The sequence below is a fragment of the Microtus ochrogaster genome, chromosome 5 (assembly GCF_000317375.1).
Source record: "Microtus ochrogaster isolate Prairie Vole_2 chromosome 5, MicOch1.0, whole genome shotgun sequence".
Lineage (NCBI taxonomy): Eukaryota > Metazoa > Chordata > Mammalia > Rodentia > Cricetidae > Microtus > Microtus ochrogaster.
This window is the reverse complement of record NC_022012.1, coordinates 29,225,478-29,240,511: the sequence shown is the minus strand read 5'-3', so window position 1 is coordinate 29,240,511 and position 15,034 is coordinate 29,225,478. Positions and strand designations below refer to the sequence as shown.

The 15,034-nt window shown below is 51.8% G+C and overlaps 1 protein-coding gene across 2 annotated transcripts in view; it reads left to right on the top strand.

Annotated features, from left to right (window-relative positions):
* The first annotated feature begins 259 nt into the window (after nucleotides 1-259).
* Nucleotides 260-15,034, top strand: part of St3gal4 (ST3 beta-galactoside alpha-2,3-sialyltransferase 4) — a 38,004-nt gene continuing 23,229 nt past the window's right edge. The window contains exon 1 of one of the 2 annotated variants that reach the window (XM_005347013.3): nucleotides 260-445. The gene's annotated coding sequence lies outside the window, so the exon portion shown is untranslated. Of the gene's footprint in view, nucleotides 446-8,558; nucleotides 8,624-15,034 lie in introns of those variants that run through there. The other variant, XM_026779456.1, reaches the window with a different exon arrangement.

Genomic DNA, 15,034 nt, shown 5'->3' with positions numbered 1-15,034 from the left:
GGCCTCCGGGCGCCTCTCTCCGAACCTCGGAGGCCTCCACACCAACCCCAGTCTTCGAGAGGCCTCGCGCCCCCACCCTCCCTCCTGCGCGCGCCCTCCCTCCCCGGAGCCCACCCTCCTTCCTCAGCTCCCTCCTTCCTCCGCGTCCTCCCTCCCTCGGCGGCCCCCTCCCTCCTCCGCACCCTCCCTCTAGCGCGGCGTTTTCGGCTGTTGGCTTCCCGGCCGTGTGCGCAAGCGTGTCCGGCCCCTTCCCCGCCCCCCGCCCGAGCCCCGGCCCCCGCCTCCCCTCGAGGCGGACTTGCCCGCTCCCAGGCCGGCCCCGTTCCTGGGACAGGGACCGGGCCGAGCGGAGCCGCTGCGCCAGTGCTGCCCCGCCAGCCCGGGCGCCTAGCGGATCGGAGCTGCGCGCGGATCTACCTCGCCCCGCCCCGCTCCACCCGTGAGGGTGAGTACGCGGCGGCCGGGCTCTGGGGCCCCGCGGCGGAGGGCGGGGAGCGCCGGGACTGCCGGGGCGGCCGGGGCTCCAGCCTCGCGCCACGGCTCGGGGAGGTGGTCGGGCCCGGCACGTGGACGCCACGCTGCACGGGGTCGATGTGGTGCGGCCACAGCCCTGGGGAGCTGGGTCCCTTTTCCTGGACTCGATTTTCGCGGGAAGCCTGATTCGTCTCGCTCTTTTGGAGTGAACAAACGGGACAATTCTCCGGAAAGTTTCTAACCCCCACCCTTGTCGCTCCTGCGCCCGGGCTGAATAGGTGTCCACCACCTCTAGCATCCCCCGAAGTCCAGGACATGTGGGCCGGCTTTGCTAGAGGTGACAAGCTTTGCAGGGTCTGTCTTGTGCTGGAGTTGCAAGGTCGCTGAGCAAAGCCCAAAGGTGGGCTTGCCAACCGCAGACCGGCTGTGTCTCCAAGGAGTCAGCCGCGATGTGAGGGGGGTCTTTGGGCCTAGGCAGCTGTGTTTCCAAGTTGTCTGGGTGGTGGTCATTGGGAAGGAACAGGACTGAATAGGTTGAGCCTGAGCTGGGAAGTAAAACCCTTCTCATGTCTCTTTTGGGTGCCTCTCCGAGATCCCTGCTGGCTGGGACCTCTGGGCAGCCCTGAGATGCCAACGTGTCTGCCATTCCCAGTCTTGGCGGGGGGTGTAGACTTTTCTGGTCTATAAGGCCTGATCTGCTGTGTTCTTCGTTCTCCGGGCTGGATCCCCAGGGCCAGGCTGAGAAGACTGCCTGCAGGCTAGGGGTGTAGGCAGTGCCACAGTGTAGGTTATCTGTTACAGGGGCATGAACCTGTACCATGGTACAGGAACAGTTCTACAGACCTTACTTGCCCCCCCCCCCCCCAGGCCTCAGCCTAGGAGGTTTTAAATGATATGTATAAGTACTCGGGGAAAGTGCTGGTGCAGAGAGTTGTATACTTGCTATTGAAACTACATGTATTATTACCTTACTTTCTCAAGCAGCCCTAGAGTGCTGCCTAGGAGGTGCCGGTTACATAGAGTCTGGGAAATAACTAGACATGTTTTGCTTGCTCTGTTGGGAGTTGGCCTGCAAATGCCCTCTGAGACCGCAGTGGGTACCCACTTTTCTCGAACTTTCTGCCCCTGTCCCCTACTCTGAGCACCCCTGGTAGCCTGTGCTGTTGCCGAGGGAGAGCATAGGGAGCCTGTGCTTGTCCAGGGTGAGCCAGGAGTTGGGGCCGGCCCCCAGAGACTTCAGGGTGACAGTGGAGATAAAGAGAAGGATGTAGACAGAAGTCATAAACGTAAATTAGGAACCGGGGGTGTGGCAGAGCACTTGCCTGCGTAGTACTGGGGTGGGGTGGGGAGATAAGGGAGGCACTCGGCAAGGTGCTTGGCTGTCTAAACCCGTTATGTTTAAACTTATGGTGGTGGTACATGCCTATAGTTCCACCACTCAGGAGATGGGATCCCAGCATTTGGGTGGTAGATCGGTTCTACTCCTTATGGAGTTTGAGGCCAAACGAAGCTACATGAGACCCAGTCTCAGTAACCACCTTTTGGGGCTGGAGAAATGGCTTAGTGGTTAAGAGCACTGGGTGGTCATGCAGGGAACCCAGACTCAATTCTTGAACACACTATAATGGCTAATTTCAGTTCCAGGGGATCCGACACCCTCTTCTGGATTCTACAGACACCAGGCATGCATGTGGTGCACATACATCCATGCAGACAAAGCACTCATAAACAGTTTTTTTCCCCAAAGTTGCCTGCATAGCCTTTAGACTGAAAATGCATCTTTAGCTTGGGAGTGGGGGGCTGCTGGAAGAGAGGAAGCCCCCATCTCACCAGGAGTGGATGCCCAGGGTGAGGAAGCTCGGGGTGCCCTCCAGGCTATCGTCCCTTAGCTCCCTTGCTCCCTTCCCTGAAGCACTGACTCACCCACAGAGTGCTCGGCCCCTCTACCCTGCCAGCTGTTTTAGCCTCACAGAATTTCATTTTCCGGGTAGAGCTAAGAATCTGCCCATTTCTGGAATTGTCAAAATTCCCGGGAAGAAACTCCTTTCTTCCCTGGGTAGGGAGGAACAGAGGTCAGTTCCACTTCATAGCACCATGTAGAGTCATGGCCAAGCTGCAGTTACTCCCCCGGGGCTGCTGTCTGCTCTTGCTCTGCAGGCTACTTCAGGCCTCTGTTCTCTCCTCAGAGTACCTCTCCCAAGGTTGCCCAATGAAGTAGGGAACCTCTCCTGTCACAGTGGTTCAAGGTTTGCACCATGTGTTAGACGGAGGACGTCACTCTGCCTCAGCTGATACCAAGCAGTTGCAAGCTGCCAGGCTCGGGCTTCGGGAGGGAGCATGGGGCACTAGGAAGGTCAGAAGGCTGAACCAACAGACTTTGATAAGGCAAAGCTGCAGCCGCTAGGAGATAGACATTGGATGTCGGAGGGCAGGGCGAGTGGGGTTCACTCTATCTGCTCCACTCCCATAACATCCATAACATCGTTTCGTCTTCTTCCCTGCACTGAACTGGTGCTGGGTGACCTAGCTCCCACTTTTCTGCCCTCCGGCCCTCAAGATCCTCCTTCTTCCTAAACACCGGAAGTTCTTAGTTACTACAAGGATGACTAGGAAGTGGCTGTCCTCATTAGCCTATACCTCCCTTTGTCAACCTTTCCCAGAGAATGTTGTGTGTGTGCTCGGAGCCCCCCTAGGAGGAGGAGAGTGTTGTCCTTCTCCCCCAACACCCCCACATTTTCTACACTCCTGAGGTGTGTCTGCCTAATGTGGGCTCAAGGATTGCTTGAGTCTCAGGCAGAGCCCATTCTGAAATCCACCCAAGGGTTATGTTTTTCTTTGGCTTTTAGAGTATGGGTGCCCACAGGTGCAGCTCTCCCCACATGACCCCCAAAGCTGCTGTGCAGAAGGTGATAGGATTGTCTCTATCTGAAGCCCTGGAGTTCTGCTCTAGACTGGCCAGGGAGGGAGATGCTTTTGCTAAGATTGAGGTAGTTGCTCACTCAGTGAGTGAGGAAGTCCAGCAGCAGTTGGAGCTTTGGGACAGTCCTTTCCTCCTGCTGGCAGCTTTGCTCAGGCCTGTTCTGGGGTCAGGGGCTCTAGGATCTTGCTTTCATCTCTGAAGGGAAGCAGCTTGTAGAGTCCCGGGACCAGTTTTGCAAGTTCTGGGTCAAAAGACACAGTATTTTTCTGCTCTGGACCGAAATCTTCCAGGTGTGAGTTGAGTTCTACAGCAGCTGTAGTGATGCCACTTGTCCTGCCCCATGTCCTCTCCCAGGGAAGCAGAATGTTATAATGAAAAGGGGCTTGGCCGTGTGTTGCTGGTGCACGCCTTTAATCCCAACAGAGACAGAGGCAGACAGATCTCTGTGAGTTCGAGACCAACCTGACCTACAGAGCGAGTTCTAGGACAGGCTACACAGAGAAACACTGTCCCCCAAATCCCCTTCCACCCCCCTCCCATCCCCCTCCCAAAAAAGAAAAAGAAAGAAAAGGGACTTAAAGCCAGACTTGGGGGCTACTTAAGCATGAGAGCCTGAGTGAGTGAGTGTGTGCCTCAGTAATCCTAGTGTTCTTAGAGTGAGGTGGGAGACAGAGGCAGGAGAATCGTTGGAAGCTGGAGGGCCACCTAGCTTTGGCATATGCAGTGGTAAACAACAAGGAGACCTTGTCTCAAACCAGGTGAGAGGCTGAGGTTGTACCTTGACCTCCACATATATGTTGTGGTATGTGTCCACAGGGGCACGTGCACAAGCTCATGGACACGGATTTACACAATTTAATGGAAAACAGAGGGGGAAGAGAAGCAGCTCAGTACACTTTGTGTCACCTCCTGTAAGCCTCTTTGTAAATGAAACAGTCCAGGGAAAATGAAAATTACTCTACCAAGGTCACAACACTTCTAAACTGTGGAGCTGGGACCGCCCTGTGCCAACACGCACACTTTACAGCCCTATTTTCCCCACTTCCTAGCTGGAGCTTGTCTTAACCAGTCCCATCAGGGACCCGGACTAGAAGGAGGTCAAGGTCACGGTGATTTACTGTCAAAGAGGGGTGGGAATACAAACCCAGGCCTCTCCAGGCTGCTTGAACTTAAGTCTAGCCTGGAGTTGGGCTTCTCAACCCTTTCAGTGGGGAAGGCTAAGGCTCTACTTCTCACTGCCGCCTTCCTTCCCTTCAGGCCCCTCCCAACCCCACGCCTCTCTCCCGGCGCGGGTAATTGCTTCCATCTGCCCCGCCTGCCTGCTCCTATTCCTTGGAATTGTGGCCACCGCCCACAAGGCTGAAAGTCCTCAAGCAACCGCTGGGACGCGTGGGGAAGGGGAGGGGCTCTGCTGTGCTGGTGTCGGAGCCTGGGAACCTGGGAACCTGCCCCGTGTCACTGCTCCCAGTAGTGTCTGGTTTAGAAAGGATACCTTTGCTGTCCCATGCTCTGTGAGTGCCAGAGGGACTCTCCAAAGACCCCATCTCGTCCCTTTGAGGTCGCTAGCCTGGCCCAGGAGGAGGGATGCTGGGCATGCCGTGGTGATGGGGGGTGCTTGGAATTATTGGTGGCGTAGCCTGGAGGGCCCTGGAGCTCTGGGAATGGGAAAATAGAGCTATAGTTACTTTACTCACAGAGCCGGCAAGAAGAGATGCCTGTTTTTACCTTGCTGTAAAATAAAATGCACACTTGAAGCACACAGCACTCCGGTCACTCCCTGGGCCGGGAGAGAAGCCAGCTAGGGACCTTCAGGTGGCCACATGCAAAGCTTTAGAAACCTCCCGTTTGATGGCCACTGCAAGTCATTGAGGTGTATCAGTGACCTTGACAGAAACAAGGGCCGTAGAGAGGAGAGGGAGACCAAGGACCAGGAGGTATGATGGTGTTGAATGGATCGGAACACTTTTAAGGCATTTTCCTCCCTGACGGTTAGGACTTCAAGCTCTAGGAACTTGTCTGCCTTGCACAATGCTGTATTCTTTGTTTGTGACAGGATCTCATTGTATAGCCTTAGCTGTCTTAGAACTCACTATATAGACCAAGTTGGCCTCGAACTCGTCACTATGCCTGCCTCTGCTTCTAGAGTGCTGGGATTAAATGTACTACCCTTGGCTTTCGCTGCTATATTCTTATTGCCCAGAATGATGACTAGCAGATAATTGCTTAGTAAACATTTCTTTGAGGAGTTAATGGAAAAAATGTAGTTCAGGCTTTCTAGCTTGTCTCTACACTGCCCAGCCCCGTCTTGTGTTAGGATAGGGGTGAGCATTCTGTATTCAGACACAGGCAGGCAGGAGTCCCCCCTAGGAAAACATGCCCCATTCTCCACGCCAAGTCCAGCTAGTCAGTCCTTTTTAGTAACTTTCAGATCCCCGCATAGACTAGTCATAACCTCACTTCCTGTTCCTGTGTCAACTTCTTGTTATTTGCCCAAGAAGGGTGCCTTGGGGGCTGAGCACTTAGTTGGGTGGCGTCTGTGGAGTAAGCGGCTTATTCTCATCTCTACATACTGGGTTCCAGTTAAACTCTCCTCAAACTGGGACAGAGGCTTCTTAACTTAAAGGAAAAAAAAAGTTTTGTTTTTTTTGTTTTTTGTTTTTTTTGTTTTTCCTTTCAAAACCTCTATTTGTCTCCCCCAAGAGTGTTCTCCTGTTCCTGGGAGCACGCTGTAGGGTTCTGTCTTCTTTGCTCCCACAGTCTTGTCACATGACTTGGTCATCTTTGGTAATGACCATTCTGAATTGCCCCTGTCCTTCATGTCACCTTGAGCCGGTGTTCTGTGAACGTTTCCCGAGGCCCTCTGCCTCCACCACTCTGCACTCACCTCACTCCTCCGGGTTCGGGGGGACCTCTGAGTGTGGGTTGAGCCGAAGGAGAGCTCCTGTCAGGATTGTGAAGCCAGGGGATTCGTGTCCTTGGGGACAGGTTGTCGGCTCTCTCTGCTTCTCTCTTTTCCTACCTTCAGCAGCCTTGTTAGCATTATTTACACCTCCAAGAAATTAACACTCCTTAATGAGATAGCACTTCAGATAGCTTCCAGTGCCTGGAATATAGCACGCTACCAAAGCTGGCTGGCTTCTTTTATTCCACAGAGACTGCCTTTGGGCCCTGGAGAAGAAGAGCATTGAGCTGGGCAGGACCCAGAGCCATTTCTGTGTCGTCTGTTCACACACGTGAGCTCAGGCAGATCTTGCTTTTGATTTGGGTTTCTGAAGTAGAAGTCTGTTTATTGAGGTCCAGGTATAGTAGCTGCCTCACTCAAGGGTTGTGACGCACAAGATCAACACTTCTTCCCCTGGAAGAGACCTCAGAGGCAGGCGTTAGTGTTGTCTTACTGTCAGGTTGGGACCTCGTCACCATCGCGTCCCCAGCACTAACACCCGCCTGATACCCAGGACCGCACCATAATCTTTCCTTTTGCAGATGATAGAGTGGAAGCCGGAAAGGCCTCTCCGTATTCAAGGTCACAGGAGCCATCTCTCCCCAAGACAGGGAGGTGCAGGCCTAGCCTTGGTGTGACCCCGATTTTCTCATTCCTGAACCCCCGCATGCCTTTCTAGTTCAGCCCATCTGTTTAACATGCTCCTAGTTGTTAAGGGTAATCTCTCCTAGGGCATGGTGGCCCCCTAGGACTTGGTGAGCTAAAATGAATGCTCTGGAAATGCCCAGTGGCCTGGACTAGACTCGACTGGCCTTGTCTGTTTGACAGAGCGAGAGCTGAGGGACTGGAGGAGAGGGTGTGTTGTTGGAGTGTTGGCTGTCCTCACAGCGTTGTGGGTTCTTCTCTCCAGATTCATTGCCTCTTCCCTTTCTGGGTCCCTCTTTGGCCCCCTCTTTTATCTCTTTCAGCTCTTCAGAGCTCCCAGTCTTGCCTCAGAGGCACCTACTGGGGAGAGCTGGCCAGAGCAGAGAGGTTTCTTCCCGGCCCCCTGCCAGTGAGCACACCGTGTGTGTGTGTGTGTGTGTGTGTGTGTGTGTGTGTGTGTGTGTGTATGGGTAACCTTTGTATAAGAGAGTGTAGGGGCATATGTCCGTGTGTGAGCAGAACCTGGGATGCATTCGCCTGACTCTTCATTACCCAGGGCCTGGCACTATGTTGCTTCTTTGTTGTCTTCATGACCTTGGCTTTGAACTGAGGCTTTGTTCTCTCTTAGTGACCAGCTGGTTCCTTGTAGTGGTCCCACACAGTGGTGACTGATCCCCGGCCACCCATTCAGCTACCCAGGGGCCCTGGGGCCAGTGTTTGTCCCCGGTCTTCCCAAATGGAGGCGTGTAGGGGCTTCCTGCCCAGAGTTTCAGTCCTGCCAAGGCGGACGGAATGGGGAACAGCTGCCTTGGCTGATTGCGGCTCCGTATGGATTTGGTTTGACAACAAAGCTCCCTCTGTGTGTTCTCAGGCCCCTTATGTAACTAGAGTGGGGGCAGGGGAGGTACAAGAGGAGGTGGAGATGGAGGCCAGGAGACACCAGGAAGGGGCTTGGGAGAGAAAACTGGAGAGACCACCGAGAGGAAGACTGAGGGGGAAGAGGGTAGGTTTTGACATCACGGTATTTCCTGCCTCCAGCAGTGGGTAGGGGGTGACTTTCAGGTCTTGCACCCTTCCTTTCTGTGTTGTCTTCCTCCCCTTGGTCCCTTCCCATCAGTCAATGTCAGCTAAGAAAGGACTGTGGGACCTGTTTGGGAGTGAGGCCTGAGAAGTTAGTCCTTGACCTCACCTTTGAACTGAATAGATTCTGCACAGCCAGGCCTCCTTTAATCCCAGCACTTGGGAGGCAGAGGCAGTTGGATCTCTGAGTTCAAAGCCAGCCTGGTCTACAGAGTGAATTCCAGGACAGCCACCGCTACACATAGAAACCCTGTCTAAAAACAAACAAATAAATAAAATAAAAAGTGATTCATTTTCTTCCCTTGCCGCTGGGCTTCTGTTCCCTTGTCCTAGAGCAGCCCTGTTTCCGGAACCCTGGGCTAGTTCCTTCTGCAATGATTAGGAAGTGTCTCTTCCCTGCACCGTACCAGGCTGTCCCTACACTCCACTCAGCCTGCTGATGAACTCCGTCTGTGGCCCTGTCCCCTGCATCACCCTGTTCTCTTCTCAGCAGCTGTACAAATCGAGAGGGAAGAAAATATCCTCTTTCAGGAGCAGCTGGGCTGATATGCCAGCAAGGCCAGGTGAGCTGGCCAGAGCTAGGTGTGCCCTGGAGTAGGGGTGGGGACTAGAGCCGAGCCTGGGACCTGAGCACTTCATGAATACTAGAAGAGGTCTGGCGAATATGTGGGGTCTCTGGCCTCTCCTGCCTAACAGGGATGCCTACACCCCTATGGGGACTCATCCTTCTAGATTATCTCCAGGTCTATTTCTTCTCTATGTCTCAATTTCTGGTTTTCCTGATACCTGTTGTTTATTCTCTCTCTTTGAAAAAACTTTTCTGCATCTGGAAAAGTATTGTGAAGGCTGTGCACATCCAGCCTGTGGAGAAGTACGGCTCCTACAAGGGTGGTGAGAAGTGCTGCTGGCCAGGATGCTGGTCTTCCCGAGCGTGGGTTTGGGGCTCATAGATGGAAGTTTGGACGTGTGTCTTGACCCATGGCATTGCTGCAGCTCTTTTGTGATCTCTGCCCAGAGCTATGCAGCAGGACTCTTGGCCCTGCTGTTCTAGGGGGACATGGTGTGGGGTGAAGCCCAGATCTGCTGAAGACTGGACACTAGAATCCTCAGACCCCAGGCATTGACTGGCTGGAGTCTTGGGCTTTTACTGCTTCCATACTGGGTGCTGGGATGATCCCGTGGATGCTGAAGTCTCAGGCTTGAGCCCACAGTCTTTGAGCAGGGGGGGTGGGGTTGAGGGTGGGAGAGTCAAATGGGGAGAACCTAGGGGACCTAGGACTTTGTAGGTTTGGTGTTCAGTGAGCTGAGAGGTCAGACCCTCATCTAGATTAGGCACAGATAGAGAGCTGAACAGTCCTGGAGGATGGTAGTGTAGGCTGTGGGTGTCAGGCCGGGAAGAGGCTCCCTCCTCTGCCGTGTGCAGGGCTGTGGGCACAGGCTTACTAGGACTTTCCAGCCCTGTGGGGACACCCTCAAGGAGTCCATTAGCGTGGCTGAAATGCCTCTCCGGGACTTGTGCCTTGTGTCTTCCTTCGGTTTATAGTCCTGCAGCCTCCTCTTTGGTGTCCCCCTTCCTACTGCTTCTGAGGACGACAGGAGGTGACCTTTCCTCTTGACAGCTGGATTTGGAAGGACAGAGGCAGTAGGATCAGGGATTCCCTTTCTCCAACTTTCAAAGGTCCCCAGAGAGCAGATGTAACCACTCCCCGCTCCTCGAAGCTCCAGGCTCCCTGGCGGATAGCTCCAGGGACCTGCAGCCAAACAAACAAACAACTGGAGTCAGAGCTGAGACTCAAGAAACCAGAGAGCAGTGCAGCACCAAGGAATGGCGGAAGAGGGTTCACTGGCCGATGGGGCCCAGCAGACTGCAGAAGCTGTATGTGGCAGTGGAGTGGGTAGGGAAGGAAAGGAGTGAGAGCTGTGCTTGTGAGCACTCGTGTGTATGTGGGAGGCCACTGTGATGCTGTGTGTGTTAATAGTAGCAGCCAGTCTGAGAGATATGTGCAAGTTATTGCCATGTGGGGCTAAGTGTAGGTGTTACTGAGGCAACACAAGTTTGGCTGGGGAAGGGGCTGGCTCTGTGGTGTGGTGGAGCTGTCGGTGCTCAGACAGTTATTTCTACCCTCCCCACAAGGGGCCAGCTGGGTAAGAGATGGCCCTGGGTGGCCTCTGTAAACCTGAGCACCAGCCAGCCTGTCAACCCAGAGGGTCTGTTGTTAAAGGACTTCAAAGCCTGGTCTTTTTCCACAGTACCCAGAACACCAGTCCCTTCCTTCCCCTGCCCTCATCATCTGCTTTTATCCTGAGGAAAACTGTCTGTGTGTATGTGTGTGTGCACGTGTGTATCTGTGTATGTGTGTGTCTCTGTGTGTGTCTCTGTGTGTCTCTGTGTATGTGTGCGTGCCTGTGTGTGTGCATGTGTGTGTGTCTGTGCATGTGTATCTATGTATATCTGTGTATGTGTGTGTCTGTGTGCGTGTGTGTCTGTGTCTATGTGTGTGTAAGTCTGTGTCTGTGTATGTGTCTGTGTGTGTATCTGTGTATGTGTGTGTGTCTATGTGCATGTTTGTGTGTCTGTGTCTGTGTGTGTCTGTTTGTATGTGTCTGTGTGTGTGTTTGTCTGTATGTGTGTCTGTGTGTGTGTGTGTCTGTGTCTATATGTGTCTGTGTGTGTATCTGTGTTTGTGTGCATGCCTCTGTGTGTGTGTGTGTGTGTAAGTCTGTGTATGTGTCTGTGTGTGTGTCTGTGTTCAGACAAACTGATACAGGAAGGGAAGGGCTCAATTTTCCTACCTCACTCTACCCTTCTAGGAGGCCTTTGCTTGACCCCACTGTACCACCCCTCTCCGCCCAATCTTTCACACCTTTCCTTCTACCTTTAACTCCAAGTTCTTCCTAGGAATTCTGAAGAGCTCTCCCTATGGATATATAGACTTCCTTATGAGGCCTGATTCAAGAACATTCAAGGCCATGAGTCCACTTAGAGCTGACTTATGTCCTGGGAAGGGCAGAGGGAGTACAGTTCTACAGAAATGACCTGGGTGTGGGGAGAGGCTTCTCCCAGTGACTCCCAGATAAGAGCTGACAGCCAGTAGCAGGTGTGGAGCTCTGAGCAAACCTATTCACCTCTGTGGGGATTCTTGGACTACACATTTCTCTACCTTTTTCCTGCTTGGAGACTTAGGGAACAAAGATGGTTCTCAACTTACTAAAGTTTGCTTTAAGGGAAAAGGGGAAAAGAATTGTAATGGCATGCGAAGACTTAAAAAGAGTAAAAACAAGAAACCTTAGTGTGTCAGGGCAGTGCACACTGAGTAGAAACCATAGTTAGAGTTTTGCATTTTGCCCCTTACCAGCCCAGTGGTGTGCAGGATGATTATCTTGTGATGCTGGCAAAGGGGAGGCACAGGAACCCCGCCAGCCCAACGATCACAGTATGGACATTGTTGCCTGCCCAGCAGTAGATGGGGTTGTTAAGACAGGATGCTCAGCTCTTAGAGCATGGATATCAGCTGCATTTTAGAGTTGTAGTATTGTCAGCTCATGAGACTGTTTTGGGACCTAGTCCCATTGTAAGTCAGGGTACCTCCGTTTGAGCTAGAGAGGATCATTCACTGAGGTAGCAACGCTACTTTGAAGGAGGCAACTTAGTAATGGGCACTGTCTGGAGTATTGGTGCCTGTACCACCCAGGCTACGAAAGTTTGTCCAAGGTCTAGCTGCCTGGCTGTGTCAGCTGGAACCAGCCCTGAGCCCGGGCACTGACAATCAGCTGTCAGAGGTATTGCACTTGCAGAGAGGAAAGAGTGGGGTGACCCCCCCCCCAGCATTGCCCCATCCCTCCCTCACCTGGTAGTGGCTGTCTTCTGAGGTGTGGGTGTGAATATGGGGTCATGATCCCAGGCAGGGGACCTGGACACTCATCATCAGTGAACAAGAGTATTCTGGAGCAGGAGCACAGAGAGTGCCTTCAGAATGGAAAGAAAGCCCTCCCAGAAGCTGCAGAATTGCTCCAGGGATCTTCTAAAATCTAACCCAGTGGTGTCATTCCTTCACTAATACCCTGCTGTGACTTTCTCTGACATCTAGACAACCCTTGCTCATTGGGTGGCCCGTGCAGGGTCTTAGAGCCCCTGGTACACGTGGCACCCTTGAGTTGGCTCTCTCTAATCACCAGCAGTCATGTTGGACTTGTTTCTGTTCTCTCCACCTCACAAATGCGGGGTCATTGTGTTTTTCTCAGTCCAGAACCTTCTGTCCCTATCCCGTGTAGAGCTCAGGTTAAAGCCAGCTTCTGAGAGGGATAGTCCTAACCAGACTGTAGAGGACCTGCCCAGGTATATATTACTGCCTTTGCTTAGAGGCTTCATAATATGAGTCATCATTACATTACCTCCATAATGTTTCTGTTTGTCATATGTCTGTCTCTACTTATGTGTCAGATCTATACCTGTGGGCCTGTCATTGTGTTTATAGCTCTTGGTGGCACCTAAGACAGTGCCATGGGTGTAGGAGGCTGCGGTCCGAATGGGCTGCTGTTTCTGCTGTGCACCTAACTTTACTGTCTTTTCCCTCTAAGACAAGGTTTCCCTATGTAGACCTGCCTAGCCTGGAACTCTGTAGACCATGCTAGCCTTGAACTCAGAGATCCATCTGCCTTTGCCTCCCGAGTGCTGGGATCAAAGGTGTGTAGCACCACCACCTGGTCCTTGTTGTATTCTTGAAGCCTAGGGGTATTGCAGTATTGCAGTGGGACAGGAGTGTTGTTCTAGACTAGCTCTTCTGAGGAGTAGGTAAGGGAGGCATTACTCATGGCTCTCCTGTAGCCACATGGGACTGCTCTGTAGGTGATTGCACTGGGGGTTCTGGCCAGCAGCCCTAGAGTCAGAGTCATCGGGCTGGACAACAGGTGCAGCAGTCAGTTCCTTAGAAACCACCAATCGATGGTATTTGTCTTTCGAGCATCACTTCCTCAGGCTCTAACAAAAATGTTAAGAACTATTGCTCAATCTCTACCCACAACGTTGACTTGGTTTTCAGTTCCACTTAAGGGGCCCTGTTTCCCTTATACCCGTCCATCGCTGTGCACTCAGACCTTTGTCAGGATGAGTGAAAAAGCGGTGCCCCAAGCATGCTGGAGTTGGAGCTTTTCCTCGGGTGCTGGGGCTCCATCTCAGAGCCTTGTGTGTGCTAGACAAGGGTTCTACCCACGCTGGGGTTTTACACGCAGATGAGCATCTTATCATATGTGCCATTTGTATTCTACACAGTAGCTGTATAGTCACACCCTAGTTCTGCTTTAAATTTTTTTTTTGTTTTATTTTTTGAGGTAGGGTCTCATGTAGCTCAGCCTAGCATCAAAATCACTATGGAGCCAAAAATCGCCTTGAACATCTGTTCTGCTTTTAATTCTCATGTGCTGAGCGCTGAGAGGACAGGGATGAAGCATCATACCTGATACATACAGTGATGAGGATTGAGCATGGGACCTTGCGCGTGCTAGGCAGACATTCTTCTTACTGAGCCACATCTCCAGTCCTTTAAAAACATAACAGGCTGGTGTTAATCATCCAGATCATCAAGTTAGTAAAAGTGAACATTTCCCCATGTTATGTTACACTTTCTTCTCCCTTTAAGACACAAAAGGGTGGAGGATTAAGGTTGTAGCTCAGTGGTAGAACACTTACTAGGTTAGAGGAGAACGTAGGTTCGATTCCTCTATAGTGCCAGAAAAGAAAGAAATACAAGGGTGAGGTGTGTGTGTGTGTGTGTGTGTGTGTGTGTGTGTGTGTCCAGGACTGGAAGTCTGTCCTAGGCTACACCAGCTCCCATCCAAGAAGGTGGAGGAAATGGGGTGAGGGAGAGGATGAGAGTCCAACTCCTCATTAGGTATGATCCCAGCATAGGGAGGAAGGAAGGAAGGAAGGAAGGAAGGAAGGAAGGAAGGAAGGAAGGAAGGAAGGAAGGAAGGAAGGAAGGAAGGCGACAGGCGGGAAGGGAAAGGGAACAGGGTCATGACATGTGTAAACCTAAAGACGTGCGCTCACAGTCTATTCTGTTCTTCTCATACGCCCAGGATTTAATTTTCACTTAAAGCTGGGTATACCTCTGTTTTGTTCTTTTACCACATGTGTATAGTTTACACACACATGATAGAGCAGTATTATTTTCTGATCCATACTTTATCTGTTTGTAACACATAAAAGTTAAATTTGAGCCTTTAATCCCAGCACTTGGGAGACAGAGGCAGATAGACCTCTGAGTTCAAGGCAGCCTGGTCTACAGAGTGAGTTCCAAGGCAGACAGAGAAACCCTGTCTTGAAAACTATTAAAAAAAATTAAACTTATAGTTTTATGTTTATCTGAACTGATCCATATGATTTGATTACTTCAGTTAAAGGAGTTCTCAGTTGTGTAACTAGACCAGAGTTTATTTAGCCAGTTCCCTGCCTGGTATTAGTTCTCTGTTCTGCTGTTATGGCAGTGTTGAATAAATGCTCTCAATGGAAGGATCTGTGTGAAAGGGAGGTTACTCTGGGGTGTACCCGGAAATGGAATTCTGGATTTGAAGGTGTGCATGGCTTCAGGCTTCAGCATCGCTCACACTGTGCAGTGCTCTGCTAAGCCTTCCCTATCGGTTTGCATCTCACTACCAGCCAACGATGTGTTTGTGTGACCAAAGATACTGGGATTTCATCTGCATGCGTGGTCGCCAACCACCAGCATGCTTTTAGGCGTAGTAGGTATTCGTCCTTACTCCCGTGATCCCTCCCACTCTCTCTCTTTTTTAAAATACATGTTCTAACTCTGTAGCCCAGGCTGGCCTTGAACTTGCGTCTTCTGCGTCAACCAAGTGCTAGAATTATAGACTAGAATTATAAGCATGTACTATCAAACCTGACTCCCTGATTTATCATGGCAAAGTACATAATCATAACATCATACTTTCTATCTTACTTATTTTTTTTTTTTTTT